The following is an 18,477-nucleotide window of genomic DNA, read 5'->3' as shown; positions in this document are numbered from 1 at the left end:
GAGTTAACTGGAACTTGAGATTTGGAAGTTTGTTAGATTCGCAAAGATTGTCTGTAGATACGCAAAGCAGAAATCTGTTAGTCCCAATCGATTTCTAAATGTATCCTACTCGAACCTGTCATTTTATTTTCATTTGAAGCGATACGGCAAGCACGCGGTTATCATTCATCGCGATCTATTTGGCATACTGTATACTGGAACAGAGACGAAAGAATGGAATTTTCTGAACGGGATCTAGAAATTAAATTAATAATCGAGTTCTCCTTCGCCGCGACAGAACGTGGAAGGCCGCGGTGGCTAACGATCGCAAAAAACGGATCTAAATCCGCGATCCAAGAACGCTTCTAACGGTGTCCGTGACTGCGGGGCAAAAATCTTGAATTTCGGTCGCTTTTTCCAACCACGAGCATGGTCACTCTTTTAAGGCTTGGTAGTCGCAAAGGCAACAGAGGTTCTAATTAGCTTGGAAGTTCCCCCGTCAAATCTAACACAGCTTTCCTCCATTCCTCTGTTCTCTTTCTCCTAGCTCGAACGAGAAAATAATTATCCCTTCCCCTCGCTTTGTGGGGGAATCGGAGCCTAGACAAATATAGCGTCGAATCCTGTTTTCGTGTTGCCTTGTTCACCGTGTACCTCCACTGACAACTCTTTAACGTGACTTTACGTTCGAAATACGTGCATCATTAACACTATGATGACCATCGATGACGTCATGCGAATGTGTTAACTGTCAGCGTGCTATTGCTATTAGTGGGTTTTTAAAGTGCTCTTGTTATAGATTTAGGAGATGTTTTACAAAATCGGTGAAATTTTGTATAATCGTAACAACAATCGTGTTTTGTTAATCGTTGATGGAAATACTTGGCCGCGAATAAAAATAAGATTTCAACTAACTAATTATTATTATTTCGTTCGGAAAATTACGTTACCGAGTTTATTCACACACTCGCATGTGTTCGTTGAGATATGTTCAGTAAGTTACGTTGTTCGCAAAGTCGTTTTCATCGATAACGAATATCGTGGACGTACGACGATACGATGTGATAACGTTGAAACGTTAAAACGTTAGACACATCTCGACAATTTTTGCGAAGAGACGCGACGATCGAGATACGATCGAAAGAAAACGAGAAGAAAAGCTGAACTTGAGAATCCTGTCCGAGGATTCATCCTGCGAACCATTACAACAGGATCGTCAGATTCGACCTACTATGTAAAATATTTTCGCGCCGATCACGCGTTCCCAGATAGCGGATATCCGATGCCAGTCATTTCTAACTTGCTCGCAGTTGCGGGAATTTTAAACGTGTAAAAACAATAACGTAACGCGGACGCAGTAACAAAAGCATCGATTATGATACTTAGTAGACAAAAGAAATCTTCGTGCGAGATATATTTCTCTAGTTACGTTCATAAAGACGCGAATTAGTCTAAACATCCGCATTCTCCTTCCGTATAACAATCAAACGTCGGTATATTTATTACGTGCTATAAAAAGAAGCATTTAAATGAGTTGAAAGAAGTGAGAAGTGATTTCATTTCCAATCTATTTCCGCGCGTCGTTATTTACACGGCTACGAGTATATTATACACATCGAGAGATACGAATTCCAATTATCCTAAGTATATTTTATTTGCACGAGCGTAAACACCATGACAATCAGCTTAATTTCTCGATTAAGAAACGTCGCGGTAGGAAGAAATATAAGACGCATAATGAGGTTGAATATTCGCGGTTCGTGCATATAGTCGGCCGTCCCGTAATACCGAAGCGATATCCAAGGCAGAAAAGCCCGGTCTCTCGTGGATTAAACGTGATTCATGTACTCGACGAATCCGGCCGTTCGAGGGAGTTCACGGTTTCTCGAGCGCGCGGAGCGGAACGCGCGCGCGGAGAGGCTTCGAAGAAAAGGAGATCGAAGATAATTGGTAGGAAAGCGATCGGTCGCGAACCACCGACCGTAGACGTGCGTTTTCTGCGTGTGCGAGCATACCGCCGTCGGGTTTGACGTTAGCTTCGGCTTGCTTAACGTAGCTATAATACGTGTAGTACACGTAAGAGGGAGGCGAGAAGAAAGATGGAACGATTTTGCATAGCAGAGCGAGAGAAAGGAGACGGACGTGGCGCTGAAAGACAGCGGCTTGTTACTTAATTCCATGCGCTCGCTTAAATAGAACGACTTAGACTTAAGGCCAGTCTGGAAAAATCGGAGACACGCCGTTTGTGGAGAGGCAGCGAACCCGTGCGTACACGCCAGCGTAAAGGCGCACGCACACAAGGAGTTTAACGTTCGCCACGTACGAATACACCGGCGGACAACGGCGTATTTGATCGTGCAATGTCGGGGGTGCCTACTGGTTTTGATATACGAGCACACCAATACACGATCGAACGGTGTTACACGCGTGAGTCATATTGAAAACCAGTCCTAGCGATTGCTCTCTGTGCCGCACACGCGCTCGCGCCAGGCCTCTAAAGCGGCCGAGACTTCTGAATATCTTCCACCCGTGAAGAGAGTAACAAACTCCGGCTGCTCTGCGTCCCTCCACGATACTTAAACTTTAACTTTCCTTCCGTTGTACAGTTACATTCGAGTATTTACCTTATTCAGCTCTATCCAAGCTTATCGCCAATGATCTCGTTGCCAGAATTTACGTAGAATCGTTGAAATTGCAAATAAGCGGCAATATCGATTAGAATCGCGATTTTACACTGTTTGCGTCATGAGCAACGTTCGATGTTTTATTATCGATGTCTGTAACATTAATCCTGCTACGGTATTTTCACGCTTCGTTATGTTGTTTAACGTGATTTACAATTTAAACGAGAAGAATGCTTCTATATTTTCTTCCAACTTGAGATATTTTGTTGACTGAAAAATGAACGAAAGCAGGCTTAATTTCGAATTAATGAGGCAAGAATCAGCCTTATTAATTTTGTTACAAGTGCAACTAGAAATTTGCTTGGAAGTCTGTGCCGTCTCCGGGAATATTGGTTTTCCACGCCAACCTAAGATTGCCAATATCCTCTTCTGGCGTATCTCATACATGGTAGTCGATAGACTACGAGAAACAATCTGGTAGTAAGAGCGGGACTAGGAATATTGTTTACTATGAACGTGATTATCGACTGATAGGATCATGACTGGCCTCGAGAGTACTATTCTCTCGATTTTAACAGGAATGATTCTTTTTCGCGAATAATAGAGGATAACGTGTAGGTAATGGGTTGTTCGGAACGGGTTGTGCTGTATTGCTTCCCCGGATTGCACGAACGTAAACTATTTTTGCTAACCGTGATGGCATCGCGTACACTTTAGCTGCACGCTGGCCATGGCAGAGAGTTAGATGCCATTGTGGCGGGAGGGAACTCTGCCAGTTGGCGTAGAGCGCATAAAACGGAACAATAATGACAATGTACCAAGACAGGAATGTATTTATTCATTACCACTCGCGGTACACAAATAAACTTCGAAAAGAAGCCTCTGGCCATCTTAGAAACTCTGCGACTATGGTACATACACGTGTTCATTCTGCTCTCTTTGCGTTTTATCTGCTCCCTTTGATCTGCATTCTCTACTCGTTATAATCTACTCTATTCCTTTTGTCGCTTATACCATACCAGCACCCTCCATTCACAGCTTTCATTACTATGCCATTCAATGTACTTACTATCACATACTTCACCGGTGTTTCGTTAAATTCCAATAAACTCATGGTCCACATCGTAATTCTCATGAAATTGATGGCGACTTTATTCTAGGAATACTCTAGAGCCGCTGTATAGCAGAGAAGAATAGATATATATATATAGCAAGAACAAGAGAAGAGGATATATTTCTCGACTGCTCCCTATTCACTGTCCACGTCAATAAACGTTTATTTCAATTTTACGCAACAGTTTCTCTAAAAGTATCAACCGTTATTTTTCAATCAAATCGCTGACTCGACGAATTTGCGCTCTCCTCCGAGTAGCAAAGAATGATGGGCCTAGATGATTTTAATTTAGACGAAACAACTATCTGTTGGAGTCAATTTCCACGCAATTATATTATTCTATTATCACCGAAGATAATTAATTAAACCTAAAGATACGTAAAGATTCTGAATTCCGTGGATAAAGATATTTCCGAAACGTTGAGAATCTTCTTCTTGAAACGAGCGTAATATCGGGACACAGAAATTAGCGACGCCCGATAGATTCCTACAATTCCCTCCCCTTAGTCGATAATTCATATTATCGATATGCCTGTATTCCTCTATGACACCATATCCCTGTATCGTCTGCTCAGGATGCCCTATCTCAGCTTCATCACTTGCATTTTCTCAATTCCCTGTGTCCGCCGTATCAGTTGCACCGAGCTCGCTAAATCTGTTCAACTGCGCCATATATACTTCAGCCAGTATCAAGGAACACCAGCAACGCATTCCATCGAACATACTCACGAATCGTATCCCGTACAAAGTAGTAGATCGAGCGTGGTAGGAAAAATGGAAGAAATCGGTGCACCGTAGTGGGTGAAAAGGCAGGCGGCCCGCTGTAGAAGCGCGTTTCCGTGAACACGAAATCCGCGGAAGCGAAGGGGGCAACCGGTCTGTGGAAATCCGTATCGGAGACGCGAGCGCGTACCGCGGGCAGAAAGGAGCGGGCTGAGAGAAGCGGTCAGGCAGCGTATCCACCCACGACGTGGCATACTGTAACGAGGCTACAGTCCATTAAGTGCGTACGGCTATTATGGCTAATGCATTACGGGGCAATAAAAAACGGGAAGTATAGCACGGCGGGCCGCGTGCGCACGCTCGGCAACCGGACCACATTCCATGTCGGACGAGTATGTACGCGCTGCTCAATGCATTGCCTTCAAGTACAACGCTCGTAGATACGACGACGACGACGACGACGACACGCGCGCGCACACAGCCGATCGAACATCCAGACGCGATTCATCCAGTCTAGTCGGCACGAACGACCTTTTTTTAACCCTGCCACGCTCTTTCGGTCGTTTTCAACGTAATCGTACGATTCTGGCGTCGAGAAGTTTCTAAAACGCGGGAAAACTGTCATTGGTACGCGTGATTTTCCCTTTTAATTTTATGTTAAACGTTCTTCCAAAATAGTAGGAGTTCGTTTCGATCGATGAAACGAGCAAAATTGGAATACAAATATTTAGATCTTTTAAATTTTTTAGGTAATTTCATATTTTCACGAGTGTAACTATAAAAGTGGAATTTATATTCCGTTTCTAAATATTAGAACGAACTTTTGGATATTCTACGTATTCTTGAATATTATGTACATTCTGTACGCTTTTACGTTTCCAATAAATGCATGAACGTATGCGGTACAGTTATTAGCGTCTGAGGTTGGATATCGATTTGTGTAGATACCGATGAGTTTCTTCGATGTTGGAAGATTTGTTTGGATTCTGACGCTGTACTTCCATAGGTGAAGAATGATCGACGACTTTTTTCAATGTTGCAACATTTGTTTGGATTCCGATGACGTTCTGTGATAAGTAGAAGAAGGTTCGTTCAAATTCTGACGATTACCTGCGATGTTGAAAGATCTGTTCGGACTTTGACGACGTTCTTTGATAGTCGGAAGAGGTTCGGTTCAGATTTTGATTTTCTTCGATGTTGTAAAATTTGTTTGAATTCTGATTTTCTTCGATACTGGCAGGAATATTCTCCTTCTTCACGTATAACTGCCACGTACTAAGCATAAAAATATTCCGCATACGAATAGCCACCGTGACGGAATTTTTTCAACAAAAAGGTCGTAAAAGTGCATAAGAGAAATTCTCCACGAAAATGGCAGGCGCGAAGGAAAGTTGAATGTTCTCAGTCGGCGCGGCACAAAGTTTAAAAATATCGTAGCTCGGCCCTTCGAGCGGTGAAAATATGAATTTTTTATCTCTCCCTCGCGGACCATATGGCCGGTGCTCATCTCCACGGAGGGGTGGAAAGACAAAAAAGCGGGTCGAAGAGAAAGAGCGGGTCGAAAAAAGCGGAGAAACCGCGTAGCTACGGTATTTTTAGAATAGAATTTCCAAGGTGGTTTCCGTGGTTCCGTGCGACAGCCAGGAAAGAGGAAAGGGTTGCTGCATCCTTCTCTTTTTTTTATTTTCTTCCACGGCTCGCCACCCTGTCGTTTCCGCGTCTAAATTCTTCTCACCCTTTTTCCACCGACTGGAACCCTCTATTTTCCTTTTCAGAGTCGAGCATCCTTCAGCTGTCACTGCATGGCGTTCCTTTCTTCTTTCTCGTTCTTTGCCTAATTTACTTCTCGTCGATTAAGGAAACTTCATCGAGTAGACATTTTCCGAAACTTTTTCTTGTAGGAACTTTCGTCGCTTCGCGTGCCACGAACGTTCGTCTGCCCTGAACGATAAAGATCGGAGAAGTGATTATCTAGTTAATAGATTAATTGTCTTCGTGGAAAACCATCTGTAGACCAACAAAGCGTCAGACCACGTACGCCTGAGGAAGATTCGCGAAATCAAACGTTGGTCGAGGGACGTTCAATACGACGAGCTTCTAAATTGGTTTCTACTTCATCTTCTACAACCAGTTTTAATACTGCAACTAACTAGAACTAGAACTGGATCTTTGACGTTTATGTTTGACGATATGCTACACGCGAATGATTACAATAAAATGATAAGATAAATATAAACAGGGATAATATAGTCATATTTCTATCTCACTGAAAGCCAATACTAATCTCGTGAAAAAGCATTTTATGGGAAACTTTTATAAAAGTAAAAAATCATTAAGAATAATACTTTTGAAAAATTTGTTGCATTACTTTACAATAAACATAGTAAGAGGGAAGAAAATATGTCCAAATTTCTATTGATTTCTCGAGACATTTTCAGCTACGCGCTAATGTCTTTCTGCCTTTCTTTTTATTCTTTAACGTGAAAAGACATTTCTATCAAATTCCGACTACCTGGAATCAAAAGTACCGATATTTCTTTTTTTCTCTCGATCCATCCCTCCGGGCAACGGCGGCTGAATCCGGTAGCCCGTTATTTAAAGGTTCTTTCTCGGCTAATGGTTTTCTCACATGAACATCGAAACGGTACAAACCCCTTCTTTCCGGATATTCGAAACCCTTCGGTAAAGCTAACGAGAAGGTTTCCGCGTTAGGAAGGAAAAAACTGTGACTCGGAATTTTAAAGTCTGTCAACAGGGTTACAAAGTAAGCAAGACGTACATACAGTGGCTACAAAAGGAATATCGTTAAACGATACGAAATTTAATACATTTGGAGCTGACTGATTAGTACGTAAATGCCATGGTAAATATAATGCTATGCTAATACGTTTTGGACCGTGTATTACGATTACAAATTTCAAAAATCTCCCCAAATTTATATGTTATATTTATATGAAAAAATAAAGATATATAAGTAAGATAAGAAATTATTTCGAAATGAGAAAATTTTTCCTATCGATCGACAAAGTATTAAATGACACACTAACGCTCGATCTTTCTTCTTCTGGTACCATTATCAAATATATCATTGAATGGTCGATCAAATAAATCAAGCGTTTTTTTTTAGTTAAACGATGCATATACCCGCACCGATAATGTAAGTGCATTAACCGACAGGTAAATCTTGATTTGAAGAAACACGATATTTTATATGACGAGGCTAAACGGGTCTTTAAGGAAACGATCAGGGACCGGTATCCTGACCCATTTCCAAAGGGTTACGCAGCAACCCTTTCGCCAGCGGAACCTAACGGGCCGCGACTCCTTTTTCCCACATTCTAGTTTCCACGAAACATCGACTACCTGACCTTTCGAAGGGGTGAAAAACAACCCTGGAATTAAGTAGGAATCCCTCGGAGCGCAGGTGACGCCACCAGCCAAGATGAAACGAAATTAATTTCCTGATTTCTTCGTTTCATCGTCTCGAATTTGCGTTACCGTTACAGTTACTAAGCGAAATTGTAATTCGTGTTTAGTATACGTCAGCTGCGTTTTACCTGCATTTTTTCAGGCTCCTCTGACATGTGTTAGGATGAACCCTATCTTTTTCTATTTAAATTAAACGAAAATTATATAAATTTAGTGTTGGAATTTGAAATTATCGTAGGTACGAAATTGAATATTCTTCGCAAAGGAATTAACTCCTTGCTTCATATGTTAGTTTCAGTACTCTAAATTGAAGAATAATAAATATAAATCATACATTTATGAACATTGAATATTTTATATTCGTCAAGGTATTACAAATTATAGTAATCGACTCTTCCAATTTCTATGTTTCAATCCACATCTTTGTATCGACAAACAGAAATCTTCTTTCTTGAGCAAAATTTTGACTCAAAATCGGGACGAAACTTTACAGGTACCGATAACAATTCTTTTGTATTTTTCTCAAACATAATATACTATCTTTCAACAATAGAGAATCATAACACAAAGAACGTAATTACTCAAACAGCCGTTAAAAAGGAACCGAACCATCTGATCGTAGTTCTCAAGGAGCATGTTCAGATTCTTTGTTTTCATACACATCGCGACCACGGCTGACGATAAAGCTCAGCGATCGAAGCACGACATCAAGAAATATCAACGTAAGAGATTGGCGAAGTAATCGTGACGAACGAGGATGTCGAACCACCGATGAATCGAAAAGGAAGAACGTTCACATGACCGCGTGGGTACATGAATGAGTCCTATTTTCGCTTATGACTCTTTTCAGCTTTAATTATCTTTAATCCGTGCTATAAACTACCCGCACGATGTAAATAGGCTCGGAAATGTCAATCTAAAAGTTGGAAGGGACCCGTGAATGGTCGGTTGTACCGAATACGAAAAGAAAAGCCAGCCGGCTCCTGGGAACACTGGCTCCGGATCGTTTTTAATCGTTCGTTCCCGCTTTTGTTTCATCCAGCGCCAGTTAATTCGGCACATTGTTACTCCATTATGTTTACGATTGAACCTTTACAAGAATCAAAGCTCGTCCATACGGGGCTCGCGGCGAAAAAAGGGGGAGGTTCCACGTTGGTCGGAGGGTGGCGAAACTCTCAACATTATTGGACAAGAGCTTACCCCTGCTCTCGTAGCTTCCCTTTGAAGGGCGAGCCTGCGCCCTGCCGCTCTTTTGTTTCCACCACTGTAACTATGGAAAACGGGAGAATGCTTCTTTGCATGGAATAACAAACTAACGACTCGCTGTAGGGTCCGCGCTTTTGATCCTTTAGAATTTTATTTCTCCTGTCCCCTCTGTCCCACCAAACTCGCAGATTTATTCACATTTTTTCGAATTTCATCTTGTAATTATATTTTTAAGCGTTGAAACCTTCAAGATATCAATTTCGATTTTTAAGTTTACGCCATACTCATACTTTTCTTTGTAACATCGATTAGCTGCTAACAATTCGTTCGGAGTCTTATTTAAATCATGGAAAGCTGCAATTTTCCGATTTCCATGTTCGAGCGATCAGATACCGAGGAAGATTTCGTCGTTTCACTTGTACAGTGAATCGCCCATTCGTGCTTTGCGGAATTTTGTTTTCTAATGATTTCTACAATGGTCCAGACTTTTAAAATTCAAATCGTAGTTTCTAAGTTGCGGCGTCGGATAAGCGAAGAGATGTCGTTTCGTTTTTCTTGGTGAAATAAATCACCTAGATCATTCCAAGGTGGCCCGCGAAAATGATAGGAAATTTGACAATAAGCCAGATTTAATTACTGGAAATATTACACAACTTGAACATTAAAATTCGAAAAGTCTATCTACGCTGTTTATCTATGCCATATTGATCACATGTATGCGAAAAAGGGACAAGGAACGTAGGAATAGATAACGGTAGAGAGATTAGAGTATCGATCGATAAGGAGCCACTTCCTAATTTTCCCGAGTGAGAAGAAACTATGCGTTTTTCTAAGTGTTCTCTGTCTCAATTAACAACTAGCTGAGAAGAGAGCGGGATAATCGTCACCCCTGTGAAACGAATCGCCGATAAGCAATGACGATGACACCGGCGCCCCGTTTCAGCTAGTAAAATGTGGGAGGGTCTAACGGAGGGTTGTTGAAGAGCTTGCGTGACGTCATTGGCCGACACAGCACCCTGGCGATTCTGCGCGGGGTGCAAGTTGACTTCGCCGTATCGCGCGTGGATATTTCCAACCCCCGACACGAATTTCGAAAAATATTTGGTTATTATGTGTCGGAGTGAGAGATCGTTCTTCGACCCCTTCGTTCTTTGTTTTCTTTATTAAATATTTGTTTAGAGATACATCGGGAGGTATCGGGGGCCTGCGCGTTAGATGTTGGAATTCTAACTTTTGCTTTTCGAAATCAGATGAGGGAACGATTGCGATGTTTTTTTTTTTCTTTTAATGTTATAATTATACATGGACTAAATTGGAAAACATTAGCTTGGTTATTCTCCTAGAAATTCCAAGAAGGAACTCCGTGTGTATACGGTAGGTTACGATATACAAACACGTAACCGAGTCTGTATTATCTAAACTGAGACCAGGCGTAGTTAAACGAACGTTCCTATAACGGACATACGTAATCATTTGTTGGGCATCATGAATAAATTCCATATGCCAAAGAAAGAACAGTCGAACACGATACAGAAACGTCTGGTCAGTTTCAATTTTCCGAATATCAGCTGCCATTATTCAAACTGATAAAGTGCTATTATTGAAACCGTCGGGTTATTCAAACCACTTTCCCTCCGATCAGTCCGGATATTGTTATACGTGGTTCCACTGTCCTTCTACTTTCTCCCTAGACGATCGTAATTTTCCTTATAATTCAGAATCTAACAATAAATCAGTTTACTTTTGCTTCTGCGAATTCCAAAGAACACAAACGTGTTTCTCGTAATATCGAGCCTATTTCTGGGCCCACCCACAAACCCCCTCCACTCGCACGGACTCGAGGGTGAGTCCGCGATAAGAAGAAGCACGTGGACGACGCATCGAAAGCCGCCCCGGGGCGCAGCACGCCGCTCGCCAGCCGGTGGACGAGTGCCACGACAGTAGACGAAGAGCAGAAGAACTTCGTAGGAGCGGTTTGTGTGCGTGGCGGCGGTGGCACACACGCTTCCTTCTCTTTTCTTCCCTCGTTTAGCCTCGCGGAGTGCGTGTATCCGCGGTTCTCTCTCGGTAGGCTCCGGTTCAGTCAGCGGCGCGGCGAACATCGCAGTCCGTTGGTTCGGGTGCGAGCGAGACAGAAAAGACAGAAAACCGCGTGGGGAGAACGCGAGCTGTCTGGGTTGGGAACCGGGACGCGGAGAGGGTGTCAGAGGCGAGGTGGAACGACGGCGGAGGCGGGGAGAACCCGACGTGTCGTTCCGTCTGACGGGGTGGGGCATCGTTCCAGGACAGCTTTGGTGGGGACAACGAACCGCAGCGTTCGTTCCTAAGCGGCGAAGGAAGGGGCAGAGAAGTGGCACCGCTCCCCTCCACTCTGTCTCTCTCTTACCCTTCGGAGGGGTTCAGTCATCTCGCGCCAGCCGAGCCACGCGCACTCGCTTGTTTTACGTTCTGGGCTCGGTGAAAGATTCTCTCTCTGCTTCGGACGCCTCTACGTTCTCACGCGTTCTCTCTCGACCACGGATCGTCCGACGTCGTTCTAATAACCCCGTGAAAAACGGGGGTTGAACCGTCGGTTTAGCAGCGGACCGCGCGCGGTCTCGCGGGATCGTGCCAACGTTTCCTTTTTTTTTTCCTTCTCCCTCGGATCGAGTCGGAGTCAGGATCGCCTTGGCCTATCAGCCCGGTCAGTGGACAGCTAGACACACGGAACCAGACCGCCTCCTCCGGACGGAAGCCACGGAACACCCCCACTTCTTCTTCTGGTCAACCTAAGCCTCCCCCACCAAGCAGCCGGAGTGGAGTGTTCCGCGGTGTAGAGTGGAAGGCACACCGGGTAGCGAGTTTCACGGGTGGAGAACCCGCGGATACGTCGCGATCAACCCCCCAGAAGAATCGCCGGTAAGGTGGAGGACGTTTTTCCATCGTTTCGAGTTGTTTGAACGCGCTGCTTTCGACGCGAAACGTTTTCCCCCTCGTACGTTTCTGCGTCTTATCGTGATCTCGCTCGTTTCGTCCGGTGGACGCGCGCATACCCCACCCTCTGCGGACCATTGCCACCACCAGTTGGCAAACAAACCCTCTCCCCACCCCCTCGGGCGTGAGTAGAGAGAGCCGAGCTAGGGAAGAGAGGACAGTGGCATCATCGCGCGCCGCCAATTCTCGACTTCTCTTCGTGAATTCGCGCTGGTACCGGGGACTTCCGGTTCCACGGCGTCGTCGAAGGGTCGCCGGAGTCGTCGTTCGTGTTGCGTCGAATTAAGTGATCCGTTTCGTGGATGTCCATCGGATGACAGTGCAACTTGTTGGGGGAAAAAGAGAAAGAAAAAACAACAGGGCCAGTGCTTTTTTTCTCTTCGTGGACGGTGTGCAAATATACGATCGATGTGACAAGTTTTTCGTGACCAGTGTGACTCGAGGGAATAGATTACCGGAGACAAGCTTGGTGATCGATACCTGGCTCGCAACCTCAGTCGGTTCGAACTGATCGGTGTTAACGCGATGCCAAAGTGATACACTCCGCCACACGAAACTTTAGACAGAACCACCGTACTATACGAGTGAGTGATGAGACACGGCGACGACACGCGATCGGGTGAAGTTTCCCTCTTCGTGTAGGAAAATCGACGTAAGGAAGTTACGACCAACGACTATCGTCAGACCCATCCACCTTTCATCGAATTCCGGGATCTCATCGCCGGGACAGCGCTACTATGTTCACCAAACGAGAGACAAGAAGCGGAGGAAACGGAGATACTCGTTGAGAAAGGGAGAAATAGAGAGAGAGAGAAAGAGAGAGAAGTCGAGGTAAATACCTGAAGAGTCTTACCCTCTAACTAGACCTTAGAAGAATCGTCGAGAATAATCTCGCGCTTTAGGAAAAAAAAGCAAAAAGGCGCGGAAATATGGCAAGTCTGCCTCCGTCTAGTAGAAATATCGTTAGCGAGCAGAATGTTCCGTTGCTGAGTTTCGGGAAAGCCATTAAAACGGGTCGCGGAGCAGGTTTATTTATAATTTATACGAGCGAGTGAACATTGCCGCGCGCCTGCAGTAACAAAGTATTTGAATTATGTCAGGGAAGTGATGGGTTATTGCAGGGGAGGGCTGTAAAGTAGTTGGCAGCCACTTAGTCTCGGATTTTGAGAGGTGCGCATTTTACAGGCCGGATTTAGCATGGACGCATTGTTCTTTCGTAGCAGAAGGAAAAATTTCGCGGCTGACACCCGACTACGAGAATATTCTTTCGCGCGAGACCGAGCTCATCCGACTCTCAGGATTATATTCTAAAAACGCACATGTTACATGGCTGTCGAATGGCGTGAATCCTCTCGACCTGCACAGATACACGTAATTACCAGTAAGAGAATATCGCGTTCGGTTAGAGCGGAAAATTAGCGCTGCTCACGATCTAGCCGGGTGGAAATAACTGAGAAACGCTGACTGATTTCACGCGACGATGCTATCTTAGCGGGATTTTAAGAAACCAACCACGGAAAGAAACACGATATCGGAGCCGGGGGTTGGCCGGGGGTGAATTTTTATGGCGAACCATGCCTGACGATTTCTTCGTCCCGAGAGCCTGTAATCAGAATCACGGCCCTCGATAAGCACTGCCCCTGTTCGTTTTCAGAACTTCCTCCTTCGTGTTCGATAAAGGTGTGCACACCGAGAATTAACCATCCCGCCTTATATATTTCCTTCGCTTTTTTTTTTCTTCCTCTTTTCTTTTCAACCACTGCTGAGACGTTGAAAATGAGGCTTGTAATTTGCCGTCTCGAGAGAAAGAAAAAAGAACAAAGAGTCTTGGAACAGGTGGTGTTTTCATGTTCCATGCAGTGTCGTTTGGAAATTTTCCCCTTACACTTATCGGATTCGATCTCGTTTACGTTGGCCTCGCGGGTTTATCGTTCGTTTCTGTTCTCGCGTAGCTGCGATCGATTTGGTAAGTGAAACCATATGTATATCTATGGTGAAATGTTTGCTGGAAATATTAGAAGGATTAGCGTGACGTATCTTCTTCGTTTCGATTCACGATGGATGACAAGCATGTTGGTCGTATGCCGAAATATCTAGTGTTCTTTTCTAGTGCTCTGTGATTATTATGATTTGAATTATTATGATTTTGAATGATGACCCATACGATCGAAATGAATTCTCTATTTCAGTAGATATAATCAGATACTGTATGTATATATAGTTTCTATACGTTTGCTTTTAGTGTTTCTCGCCTTTCGTGTATTGCACGCTCTTTACGAAGGAAATATTTAAAACAGAAGAGATACAAACGCGGAGAAGAATCGGAGGAGAACATCAAGGTTGAATTATGATCTTTTTTCCGCTCTTTCGCTCGAAACTCTCCTCTGTAAAGAGACTAAAAACCGGCGTGCGAGTTGAAGGTTTTGCGCGAACCTTCTTCCTTTTTCAGCCTCGAAATACGTACAATCCACCCCGCGAATTCCTAAAGTAAATCGCAAGAAGCAGCTGCTCGTCCGATCGCTGCGCCAAATTAGGCCCGCGACTCTTCTCGAAGGAATCTTTCTTATTACCCTTTAAACCGACAAAACCTCTCGCGATATAGCCATTTAGGATCGATCTACCGACACGTTCTAAAGTAAACAGGCCGTAGGAAGAAAAGAGAGGAAAAAAAGAAAAAAGAAAAAAGAGACGCGTAAGAAACCGCGAAGGGAGAGATCGGTGTAAAAAGACAATTGGCAAGAAAGACTCTAGATAAAGGAATGAAGAAATCAACGAGGGAAGAGTGCACACTTGTTGATACACGCGGATGCGAATCTGGTGGAAAGGAGGAAAGGACGAGGAGAGAAAAAGAGGGCGAGGAGGTTGCGGTGGCTTTGGCGAAAGAGGGGAGGAAAGAAAACCTCGAAACAATTGGAGGCGCGGAGGCGGCCGCATTTCATGTTGCCTGGCATCGGCTCCCTTTAAAGAGTCTCTTGCTTTTTGTTAGCTCTTCGAAAATTATGATTGTTTGTCCGCGAGATTTACTGCTGCCGCGGCCCTCTCAGTGCGGTACAACGTAGCCGAGGTGCCCTCCAGGGGCACCCAAAGACTCTTGCCTCCTCCACTCCGAACCGGCGAAGAGGTTGGGGGATGGTTTGCAGAGATTAGAGAATCACGAACGTCGTACTCCACTATGTCGCGCTACCGTCTCCCGTTTCTGCCTCCGCTGCGATCCGCTTCCTTCTTCTTATCCTTTTCTCGCACCGTTGTTTAGTTATCGCCGCCGGTCCCGCGTAATTTGCCCGCGCAAATTAGCGCTGTTTGAATTAGCTGATCTCAGGCCGTGATTAAAAATTTCCATCCAGTGATCGGGATTTAAGTAGGTGCTTTTCCTTTCCTCTTCTTCGTTTCTTCGTTTCGAGTATTTCTTTTCTTTTCTTTTCTTTCTTTTTATTTCGTTTAAAGGATGCTTTGAAAGTTCGAGGCTTTCGTTGGGGTTATTGACAGGTCGGATGATTTGGAGGTTGAGAAAGTTTCATCAAGCTGAAGTTTCTAGTGTTGCTATGTTTTTTTTATTCGCTTTAAAAAGGGATTAGCCTGACGCGACGAATAAAAATGGTTTTCGTGTTTGATATTATCGGCGAGTTAAGTGATTTAGAAATTAGGAAAGATTTGCCGAGGAAAGATAGTATAGGAGTACTTTTCCTTATTAGACTTAAAAAGTATCTGGTCTCGCGCAACGATTAAAAAGTTTCCACCGAATAACCGGGCTTTTCCATACGTTTTTTCCCCGTTTAGAGAGACAGTTTCCACGTTTAATGTTTGGAATTATCGACGAATCAATGATGGTTCTATCAAAGAGAAAGACGATAAGAAATGGTAGAAGCAAATCATTTTCAAGTAACTGCAGTTTATGAATCACTTAAAAATAATAGAGCAGGTACACGGAGAGAGAAGACCTTGTAAAAAGAAAAAAAGAAAACGATCTTCGACACAGAAGAAGGATCCTCTATTAGCACGTTTATTAACCTATTTTACATGACAACATGTAAACCGATTTTACACGACGATGCACGTTTCATTCGGACGTCGGTAAAAATAATCTAATGAATCTGTAATCGTTCGCGGAATATGTGATGAAATATTTATTGAAATCGATGACTGCGGTAAAGAGGAGTCGACGTGGAGAGGATGGGAGAACATCCCATTCGTGTTGTACGCGTATCACGAGCGAGGAAATGGGGAAACTGTAAAACTTGTTTCCAAGCTTTTTTTCTGGTCTCGATGGTGGATTCAAGGCTCGACGATCACGTTCGATCGTAAAACATCGACTTGCGAGCTCGATACTCACGGTATTTCCGTTGATTTATTCGGCATCTTATTGTGCCTCCGAACTAAACCCGGCCTGACCATCCCAAAATGTGACTTTCTCTCTTTCTCGCCCTCTCTTCTTTCGTTCATCTTGCTCGCGGACCTGGCGATCGCTCTATAAATTTCACGAGTCTTTCGAACCCTATATTTTCTCGTTATCCTCGCGTTTTGCACGACACGTTTTATTAAAGTACGATAATTTTACGAGGCGCAGCCTCCATCCCCCGTCATTCGTTCTTTCTGCTCCTACCCGCCATACCTCGTCTCTCTCTCTCTCTCTTTCTCTCCATATTCGCCACTATCCGCCACCCAGGCGAACGCTCTTTTTCCCTCCGTTTCACGGTTTTGTCGGGTCACGAATTGTTGTTCGCGTGTGCCCTCGCGGCAAGAAGAAAAGATAAGAAGAATCGGCCGATAGATCGGGTTTCGCGTGGAAATGAATTCTTCTTGGTCTAACGCGTTCCGAATCGCTCGAATTCTCGACAGTTCTGGCCCCTTTAGATCCTCAAAGAAACGGGCTACGTGTGCCGGATTGCGTGTTTGGTAAATTGGACCGGCGAAACTTCTTGCCTAATCTATAAAATCGAATTAAGCGGCCTGGTTTTCGCACGGGCATGTTACAATATAATCTTCTTGCTTCCGAATCCCTTTCGCCGTACGTGTCAGTGGAAACCGTTGTTCTCTAGCTTCTTTCATTCCTGTGACTTATTCGTTTATTTATTTACGACAAATCGACTATCGTTTAACGAGACTATAGACTACGACATCTGTTGAACGGAATTAGCCAGAAATAATTATATTTCTGATCGTCAGAAATATAAACTTCTACAAGCGTGAACCGGTAACGATGAAAATATTGAGAGATGGTGAGATACAGAAAGTTATAGCAACGGCCCTCGGGTGTGTTTGATCGGAAGTTCCCGAACAATTATTCAATTACCATCGATCGACAAAGCGTGGGGGGAACGAAGGGAAGATCAGAAGGCATCAGAGAGAGCGTTCTCGAGGCGGGTCGTTCGTATACGTCCGACTGTACCTTCCTCGGGAAGGCAGCTCGGCAGTAAAAGGCCTAAAGTTTTTAATACTTTCAGTTGTTTTTATGGCGGCTGGCATTTGCTCTTTTTTATTGTTCGTCTCCTCTTTCCTTCTCGCTCATGGCAACACGCACACGACCCTTCAACCACGATCAACGGAGAAAGAGAGACAGACAGACAGACAGACAGACAGAGAAACAGTAAAGAAAAGAATGGAAGAGAAAACGAACGCGAACAAGAAAGAAAGAAAGAAAGGAGGCGATGGAACGCGCGTACACGCGGTGCAAAAGAGAAAGAGGGGGCATCCAAACGAGAGAAAGACCTCAGTCAGCCTTCTCTGATGTACGACTCGGCGGTCCGCGTGAAAAAAATCCCATAAACCAGTAAAAAAGCACGGGGTCTGTGGGCCAGAAGGGACGGGAGGGACGAAACAGGCGGGATAAGGGAGGAAGAAGAAGAGGAAGAAGAAGAAGAAGAAGAAGAAGAAGAAGACGAGGAGATGGAGGGCCCAGTATCGCTAAAGGAATTCCTCTTATGACGAACCACGCGTGATTTTCTCTCATTCCCCCCTCCCTTCGAACCTTCCAGTCCGAATGTGCACTTCTTCACCTCCCTTTACAACCATTCTCCCATTTCTTCTTCTTCTTCTTCTTCTTCTCTTCCCATTGCCTTTCTGTTGTCTTTGTCGTTACGCGTGTGCTTCGCTCTGCCCGGCCGTATTCTTCTTCTCTTACCCTCGGGCCGTGCTTCGACGCGGCCGTGAAACCGCGGCGATCTCGATGCACGAATTAAAAAGCGAAGACAGAAGAATTTCGAATGACTAATGACGGCCACATGTGCCGGCGTCGCGTCTATTCTTCTTCGTGCATCCTCGCCGCGATGCTGAACACGAGGATCTCGTGTTGCTTTGTCGCACCGAGAGAGAACACACTCTATCGATTTCGTATTCGTCGTTTTCCACGCCGCCACCGCTGGATACTCTATTAGGTGACTTAGGCCGAGGCACAGATCCATCGAGAGCGAGCCGTGTGTGCCGAGAAGAGGA

The 18,477-nt window shown here is 44.4% G+C and overlaps 1 protein-coding gene across 5 annotated transcripts in view; it reads left to right on the top strand.

Annotated features, from left to right (window-relative positions):
• The window catches only part of LOC138186964 (zinc finger protein castor homolog 1), a 162,608-nt gene that overhangs the window by 29,522 nt on the left and 114,609 nt on the right, over positions 1-18,477 (top strand). For 3 of the 5 annotated variants that reach the window (XM_069127322.1, XM_069127320.1, XM_069127323.1), the window contains exon 1: positions 11,497-12,879. The exons of the other annotated variants lie outside the window; for them this stretch is intronic. The gene's annotated coding sequence lies outside the window, so the exon portion shown is untranslated. Of the gene's footprint in view, positions 1-11,496; positions 12,880-18,477 lie in introns of those variants that run through there. 5 annotated transcript variants of the gene reach the window in all.

Source organism: Bombus flavifrons, chromosome 14 (assembly GCF_040668555.2).
Source record: "Bombus flavifrons isolate JBK064 chromosome 14, iyBomFlav1_principal, whole genome shotgun sequence".
NCBI lineage: Eukaryota > Metazoa > Arthropoda > Insecta > Hymenoptera > Apidae > Bombus > Bombus flavifrons.
Note: the sequence above shows the minus strand (reverse complement) of the source record. Positions and strands in the feature narration are given on the sequence as shown.